The sequence below is a fragment of the Saccopteryx bilineata genome, chromosome 2, assembly GCF_036850765.1.
Source record: "Saccopteryx bilineata isolate mSacBil1 chromosome 2, mSacBil1_pri_phased_curated, whole genome shotgun sequence".
Classification (NCBI taxonomy): Eukaryota; Metazoa; Chordata; class Mammalia; order Chiroptera; family Emballonuridae; genus Saccopteryx; species Saccopteryx bilineata.
The window spans coordinates 284224150-284233324 of NC_089491.1; positions in this window are offsets into that span (position 1 = coordinate 284224150).

The window sequence follows — 9175 nt, forward strand, 5'->3', positions numbered from 1 at the left end:
AATACTTTGAAACATGTGACTTAGTTACATTCCAAAGGATGTAATTATTGATGGGAACAGTGATACCAAAGCTGGAAAATCTCTGTACAGACTCTCCAGTTTCTTTTTGTAAGCAGACTGTCTTTCCCTCAACCGTGAGGAACAGTGATGACTTAGAAAGCAAATATTACTTGAAATACACATCTTTGCACAGGGTACATATATAAATAAATTCCTTATCACACATCTTTTCCATTATCCATATAACAAATACCTCTCATCTTAACACAGTTCAGAAAGGCCCACTAGCTCAAATAGTGGAAGCTTTAAACAACACAGCTAAATTATAAAGGCAGAACAGATACGTTAAAAATAAAATATATACTTTTCTAAATGCTTGCTTCTTTCATGTCTACCCAGTAAGTCCTGTTGAAGAGGCCAGAATTTACTATCCAGTTAAGAGCTATATGTGCAACATCCCATTATGGCCAACAGCCCAATTTAATGTTAATAGTTACTAGTTAATGATTACTGTGAATCTTAGAACTGAGTTAATTCATAATGCCAAAAGTCAAAGTTATCATAGGAAAATGTTTCCTACTCTATGAAATCACTTATCTTAAATAGTAGGTAGCACACAGGAGTATGTGTTCCATAAAGTAAAGATCAAGTACTCTTTGGTACCAGACAATATACTTAGAATTTGTATAACAAAATCGACTCTAGACGTAGTTTAGATATGGCTTCCTATACTTGAGAGTTCTACACCCACTTGGTTGGAGTCTGGATATATACTTTTTAAAAGTCTGCACTTTTCACTACGTAGATAAAAGATAAAGAAAAGGACAGAATTAACTATACTAAGAAAATAATCCTATGAGATAATAAGAGAAAAACTAAAAGTAGCTGACCTTTTTTTGAGTGCTTACTACATGCCAGGCATAGTTCTCTGTGTTTCACATTGATTAACTCATCTAATCCTATGACAATCCCATTAGAATAGATAGTTATTACCCTCACATTAAAGAGGAAGAAAGCGAGACACAGAGAGGTTGACCTCAGGCATTCCCACAGGAGTTGGTGTGAACTGGAATATGCAATAAATAGCCAGTAACAGTACTGCTTATAATGAACTGTTAATTCAAGAATAGTGATTGGAAGATTTCCTCAAAAGCTAATGCAGTTGATCTCTGAGCAGATGTCAAACGGTGAATATTTTCTGGGGCTATTGCCTATTGATTCAAAGGCAGCACCCTTTCAGAAGGTCGGATGGTGCATGAGTGAATGTGTTACTACCAAAGCAAAAACAGGTAGAGTTCCAGTGATCTATTGCTATGTAACAGATAACCCTAAACCTCAGTGACTTAAAACAACAGCTGTTTTCTCTCTCATGCTGTGGATTAAAAATTCAAGCATGTCTCTTGCTCTTGCTGACGAGTCAGGTCAAGTGGTAGTATATTCAGCAGGTGGTTGAACTGGTTTGGCGTGTCCAAGACATCTCACCCACATGCCTGCCACCTTTGCAGGGTGGGCCCAGCAAGCCTCCTCTCCCTCCCTCAGTGACTCAGTGACTGTCTATGTGGTCTCCATCAGGGTAGTAGGAATTATTAAAAATGTCAACTCTGGCCTGCAAGCGGCTGGGTAGGAGCCAATCTTCTTAGTTTTTTGTTTGTTTTTTTTTTTACAGAGACAGAGAGAGGGATAGACAGTGACAGACAGACAGGAACAGAGAGATGAGAAGCATCAATCACTAGTTTTTCGTTGCGCATTGCGATACCTTAGTTGTTCATTGATTGCTTTCTCATATGTGCCTTGACCATGGGCCTTCAGCAGACTGAGTAACCCCTTGCTCAAGCCAGCGACCTTGGGTCCAAGCTGGTGAGCTTTGCTCAAACCAGATGAGTGCACGCTCAAGCTGGCAACCTCGGGGTCTCGAACCTGGGTCCTCTGCATCCCAGTCCAACTCTCTATCCACTGCGCCATCGCCTGGTCAGGCAGGAGCCAATCTTCTTAAAGGCCTGACTCACAGGTCATAGACACCACCATACAATGGTGGTAAAAAATATCACTGGTCAGCCCAGATTCAAGAGGCGGGTGTGTTAAGGCTGGGGCCCATCTTTAATCTGTCAGCAGGAGCATTAGGTTTTTTTTATTGGTGTTGACTCTTCTGTATTCATTCATTTAGGCCTGCTGTTTGTGCCATAGAAACCATCTATATGTCTAGCATTGGTCAGTCAAGAGGCTAGGAGAACGAGACAGATAACTGCCACAGATTTCATTAGCTGCCTGCCCCTGAGTTTCATTATCTTACAGCAAAATCTCCATTTTTCCTTTTCTTCCAACTTGTGAGCATTCGCCTGTTTTTTTGTTTCTTTTTGTGAAGCCACAGGAACTGTACATTTTGAGCCAGGAATACTCCTGAGGGACTGAAAAGCTTCCTGTTACAGAACTTGATTTGCTAGACATGTCAGCTGTAGTGTAAGTTTACAAACAGGAGAAAGCTCCTGCGCTGTGGGCAATGTATGTGGCTACTAAATCTCTTTCAACAGGAGTTTCTATTGAGCGGCCAGATGAATCATGTTATGGGATAATTGAAGTGTCGCCTGCATATCCTAGTTCCGCCTTCACTGCCACCCCCTGCCTCGGGCACAGTTTTGTGCTGGAAGATGATTAGGTTCATCCCACTTTTATTACCTTTCATACGGAAAATCCATTGCCCAATTTTACATTTTGCCAATTCTTTAAAATTTTTCATTGCTACCAGCCTATCTTATCTAAAATAACATCGTGGAAGTTTTATGATATTGGTTAGATTTGTCAGATTTAGGATGCTTTATTTTAACTTCTGCTGGCTTACAATAATTAGACTACTACTGCCATCACAAGACATAGGGGGAGAGAATAAATTATGCACTAAAAATGATCATTCTCAAAACAATACACTACTTTATAAGAGAAGAAAGGCTTGGGATTATCCACCTGTTCCTTGTGCAGTAGATTCCTGGAGAGGGCTTCTTGCTGGTCACCCCAGTTGTCATATAGTAGGAGATCCACGTCCTCAGGACAGGCCTCAGGAATTGCAAACACAAGAATGAAACGGGTACCCCAGGCTAACGACTTAGTTTAGGACTCTACAGAAAGCTGGGAAGGAAAGAGGAAACTTTGGCATTTGTAGTTGGTCAAGCAGGGATGGAATGTTTGCAGGCATTCAGGCATCTAGATTAATTAGACTTTATGTAAAGATTCGGACAAATGATAATGAATAAAAATAAAGGAGCCCAAACATATTCTTTTTGATCCCATTTCAAAGTCTTTTCTTTGTGACAGAGGAAGCCTTTGAAAATACTCCCAGGGAATGGAAAATGTTATGGTGCCCCTAAGGAGATGTCCTGCCCTGGATTTTATAGCTCTTCGGGCCTCCTCTAGACTCTCAGTGACGCTTATGTTTGAAATCCTCTGGTGGTGGTACAAAAATTCAGTACTGTGGTCTTGAATTGTGAAAGAGAACAAAGTCAGAAGAAAGGGAACTTGCAGATTAAAATGTTTGTTCTTTTCTGCATCACAAGTCTAAACTATTTTAAGCCAATCACAACAACCTAAGTAGAAATTCCATAAAGTTTAGATTTCTGCCAGTAGCTACATCTTAAAGCAGATATTTATGTCATGGGAGGATGACCTACTAAGTTTCTTATAAGGTAATGAATCCTGACTCAAGTGGTTCTTTAAGAATCACTGCAGGCCAGACCTGTGGTGGCGCAGTGGATAAAGCGTCGACCTGAAAATGCTGAGGTCGCCGGTTCGAAACCCTGGGCTTGCCTGGTCAAGGCACATATGGGAGTTGATGCTTCCAGCTCCTCCCCCCTTCTCTCTCTGTCTCTTCTCTCTGTCTCTCTCTGTCTCTCCCTCTCCTCTCTAAAATGAATAAATTAAAAAAAAAAATCACTGCAAAAGCAGAATTAGAGCACAGATGTGTTTCCTTTCAAAGCCGAGATGCTGAGATATCGCAGAGTGTGACTGTAACCCACTCTCGAATGGCTATCAGTCAGGTAGCAGAGACATTTAGAATTTATATAGTATTTGTAATAGTTCTACAAAAGTGATTTTAGCCTGACCTGTGGTGGCACAGTGGACAAAGTGTCAACCTGGAAACGCTGAGGTTGCCAGTTCAAAACCCTGGGCTTGCCTGGTCAAGGCACATATGGGAGTTGATGCTTTCTGCTCCTACCCCCTTCTCTCTCTCTCTCTCTCTCTCTCTCTCTCTCTCTCTCTCCCCTCTCTATAATGAATAAATAAAATCTTTTAAAAAAAAAGTGATTTTAAATCCTGTAATTTTAAGTTGTAAAAAATGAGCCTGTTTTCTTTTTAGGCCCACTGAAAATAACACTAATATAATTCAATTGTACACGCATGTGCATTGAACACAGAGTGGTATGCTAAAGAGAGTCCATGCAAATAACTTGTGGGAAGTTTGGCTATTTTCTAAATATCTTTTTTCATAAATGTATGTTTATAAATATATTTACTCATCTACTATAACTTTGGGTAGCATTAGAAGCATTTTGTTCATTGTTTCTAAAAATCTAATTCTTAGCACAGTAGGCTATGAGAGCTTTGTGTTGCTTTGTTTGTATTTCGGCTAAGAAAATTATTTCTTGCACTTTCTATTTATAAAGATGTTATAACACATTGCACCCACTTAGTGCAGCTGTTCTTCAGAGACACAGATGTAGGTGTTGAAAGAGTAAAATATATTTTTAAAAGTGTGGCGAAAGGAGGGACCTCAAGATCACCAACTTGGCTTGCATCTGCCTGAGAAGCGCTGGGGGACAAGATCAAACTTAGATGGAAAGTGGCTGTGGGACAGGCGTGCTGCTGCTGCTGCAAGTGGCGCTACGGTTGTGAGGTGCCCGCTGTGTGTGTGATTTCATGTCAGTATGTGAGGAAAAGGTGTCCGATGAAGGCAGACACGTCCACATGGAATACTCTACCTCCCGTTCAAGACTGCGCATCCTCCAAGGGCACCCAGAAGCCCATAGGGCAGGAGGCTGGCTTCCCTGGCCACTGCCCCCCTTTCTCTTTGTCCTCACTTCAGCCCCTCTACCTCTGAGCACTTGGCTGAAGACAGAGCGTAGCTTTCTGTAGCAAGCAAGGGAAGCCAGACCCCGATCCGGAGGCTGCGCGATCTAATTCTCCTTGTCACATCTACATGTCAGTGTTCGGTTTTGTTACCTGAATCAAAGTATCAGAACACATGGGCTTCGTGCTTTTATCTACTGGCCTCTATTCGGCGGGAGTTGTCAGTGGAAGTGGAGTGTTTCTGTTGTTTTTAATGATGCACCCAACTACTTATGATGTGAAAATTTCTGTTTGAATCCTGCGTTGTTTGTTTTTCAGTTGCCATTTGCAGTCCATTTTGGGGGGCCAGAATAAAAACCACATTTTCTTGATAACAAGCCTTCTGCCAATATCTTGACATGGAGGTGTGCAGGACATGGGTTTCTGGATGGCTGTTTACTTTTGTCACTCCAAAGAGGGATCCTCCTGTTTTTAATACCGATACTGTTATAGTAGTCAGGGTGGCCTCGCTTGAATGTTGTGCGTGTGGGGAAGTTCGGTTTAGTAGTGAAATGCCACTAGGCAGGCCACCTACTCTTTAAGTCCAGTTGTAGCACTCAACTGACTGGCTGTTTGGGGCACAAGTCCAGTCACCTCCCCTTTGCACATCTGTTACAGTGGGAGAGGACCGGTGGCCCTTTAACGGATACCCTGAAATGCTTTCTGCCTTTCCTTTCTAAAGCACTGGCTAGTTGTGATGTCTGAGCAGGGATTCTCTGGTTAGGCATAAAAATGAGAGAGAAGGGTCCATTTTCAGAATTTTAGAGGCTCGCTTCTGTGCTTTAGGCACTAGCTGACAAGTATTTACGACCTGTGACTGGGTAGGGCAAGTGATGATACCAACAGTGTGAAATTGCAGAGACTGAGACAAGCGTTACTCACAGGTGACAGCCGGTACAGACAGCGACCTGTGCTGCATAGAATGAGTCCTGCAAGAAGATGGGGCGGTAAAGTTAGTGTGAATCTACTCGCCACCGCTCTCACCCCAGCCATAGGGTAACTGTCAGCCTGTATGCCGTGCCAATACCCGCAACTCCAAACAAACTCCTGCTAGGGAAAGGCCTTCCCTCTGACTTACCTTCGTTCGTGCCCAGAGTCCTGTTCTACCCTGTCCTCAGCTGTTCCGCTATACCACATGCCTAAGGTGCAGCCTTACCTCAAGTCAATAATTGACTGTTGGTGGTACAGCCTATTACAGATAAAGCGATTTGTTTAAAAACAGAACACACAAAAGTGAGAGGTACCTGGGTGGTTTGAGGCACGTTTCTTCTGTGAATCAGGGAGGAAGCATGCAGTTGTGGCTTTCTCTTTCGGACCCTATGAACACTGGCCTTAATGCTTTCTGTTACAGAGCCTGTTGACCTTGGTCAGTAGATCTCCATCTAGGCTGCACATTACTATCCTTTGGGGCATTGAAAAAATTACTGATGCCCGGGCCTACCTCCAGACACTCATGTTTAATTGGCCTGCTGTGTAACCTGGGCTTACAAAACTCCCTAGATCATTCTAATGGGCAGCCAAGGTTGAGAATCACTGTAAAGGTGAACCTGAGTGGTCCTTGGCAGGATAACCTCAATCTGGTTATTTTTTTCATCAGATACCCTTATTGATATCCCAGGCATGACTCTGAGTTTCAGGATTACAGTGGGCCAAGGCTCAGGCAGAAAAATGGATTGTCCCTTTGTCCTCAGAGTAATTCTGTAGAGAGATGTTGTTGCCATCCATCTGTTTCCTCTCTATACCAAATACAAAGTCTGTATAAGTGAGCAAAGCGCATCTCTGGTCTCTAGAATCCTCTTTCCTTTGTGTATGTGAATTGAGTGGAGATGTATCCATTCTGCTAGCTAAAAGAGAGAGCCCTTGAACTTATTAAAAGAGCCAAGCCCAAGCCACCTACATTTGTATTGTAAAATAAGCATTGTTAAAGTTAATGGAGGGGGTAAAAGGCTTCTTCCGAGGGGAATACACATTTGATTATCTGTTTCTTAGCTGTCTTCTAAGTGGGATTTCAATGTAAAGCGACTTTCATTTTTCCTAATTCCTTTGTGAATGAAATGCACTAGCTAAGGCTTAAATATTTCTGAATTTTCTATGAAATGTGAAATGAGTAATTTTAGCATCATTGTTCCAGGATGTCAGAGACTCAACTCTGTAATTCCCCAATGAGGTTCTGTATCTCTCCTTTTCCCACCCAGGTAGTAAAGACCCCTGCCCATGGCAGCCTCACACGTGGTGATAGAAAGGGGAGAACTATTTGATTTCCCATAAAAAGTGAGAACCACTGGTCAAACTAACAAGCCACCAAGTGATTTCTAATTCATGAAAGAAATTTGTGTTTAAAAACAAGCTCAGATATAGAGGTCTCTCTTCTGACAGAATTCTGAGCACAACAGAAATTTGTTCTTATATTGCCTACAAATAACTGATCGTTTAAATTTCAAATAGGTGGTGTGTTTGAAAAGTGGGTGGGAAAGCTTGGTTAGTGCAGAGACTGAGATAGCACCAAGCTGTGACATTTCATTCCTGTATTGTTAAGGCCTGGCTATTTGCTTAGCACGTGAATACTTAGCAAGCCCGCCCCTATGCCTTAGAAAACTTGTGAAGACCTGTTGATGATGGGTGGGATTGCAGAGCAGTGGCCTTTGGGACTCGTGTGCACCCAGAGAGTTGCCCATTGGGGTTCTCATACTGAAGAACATGTGGAGTACTGTGAAACATTGTTGAACTTGATGCAGATCATACCGCACTGGATTTTAAGATTTGTTGGAGAGTAGAGGAGGAGGATGGGGAAGGAAAGGTAAAAGATATATAAATATATATATAGAAACGTGTACTATATTAAGCAAGGAATGAAACATTCCCTTTATCAGGACTGTGAAATTCAGCCAAGTTCTTCTGCCCCACCCCACCCCCGGTCGGCTCGCTGATCCCTCTGAGACCTCTAAGAACCCCCTTTGCTAACCAAACACTAGTCTGACTACAGCTTCGCCACCCGCTCCCCCTCAACTGCTCTCAGCAGAGCCATTCCCAAACCACAGGCGGAAGCAGCGTGTCCTGTCCTGATCTGTTATCTTCTCCTCTGCTGTGCTCTGTGTTTCACAGAGTAGCCCCTTGCATTGTTTTGCGATCTCATGGCAGACCCAAAAGAGATCTCTGCCAGTTCAGTCAGGAACCCATGGCTTCTCCTTGAAGAACTCCGAAACCCAGAACCCGCCGCCTGGGGCACGGCAGCCTCCGAAAGGAAAGGGAGAGCCCGTTGGAAGAGCAATAGGTTTCCTGGCTCCTCCTGAGTCCCGGGTGGGACCCGCTGTTCCTGCCTGAGAGAAGGCTGCAGGTCCAGACAGAAGAGTCGTGTAGTTGAAGCTCGGTTTCCTTCAGATGGATGCAGTCTGAAAGAAATCTGTCAACTGTTCTCTATGGTGCTTACAGGGTGGGTGACAGCGGTCCCCACCCACCTGTCCTTGGCACTGTGCCTTCCCACTGGTCACTGTGAAAAGCAGATCACACTGGACTCAGAGGCCAGAATCCAGGACAATTTCCCCCTTATCTTGAGTCCATCACTTTTTCGTACAGCTAATAATGTAGCATTTACTTCTCTTTGTTAAACTCTTGGGATTGTCCCCAAGAAATAGTAAAGCATTTAAAGAAAAATAGTCAGTGGTATCTATCAAATAGAGATTACAGGGGAGTCTCCCTCCCGGTCCGCGGACTCTGATGGACTGCATGGAGCAGCGAGTCCTCTGCCGGAGTGGGGGGTTTTAAAGGCTACCGTAATATTTGTAAGCAACAAACTTACCTAACATTTTTCACAACTTGCTAATCAAGGATTTACCTTAAAACAGACAATCAATTTCTAAAATGTTGTTATCCCTGAAAGGGAATGAGATAGTTTTTAACTCTAAGAACCTACCAGTCTGTTTTTTCCCTTTGAGAAAACTAACCCTTGCAGTTTGTGTCTTTCATCTGCACCGATTCCCAGGGTTGCTCAAAGATGCCTCAGAAAAGCCAGCAAGCCAGGCGAGCTCTCGCACCCCAAGGATGCTGGGCTGGGTTTGTGCATCTGATTTCCTTAGAGCATATG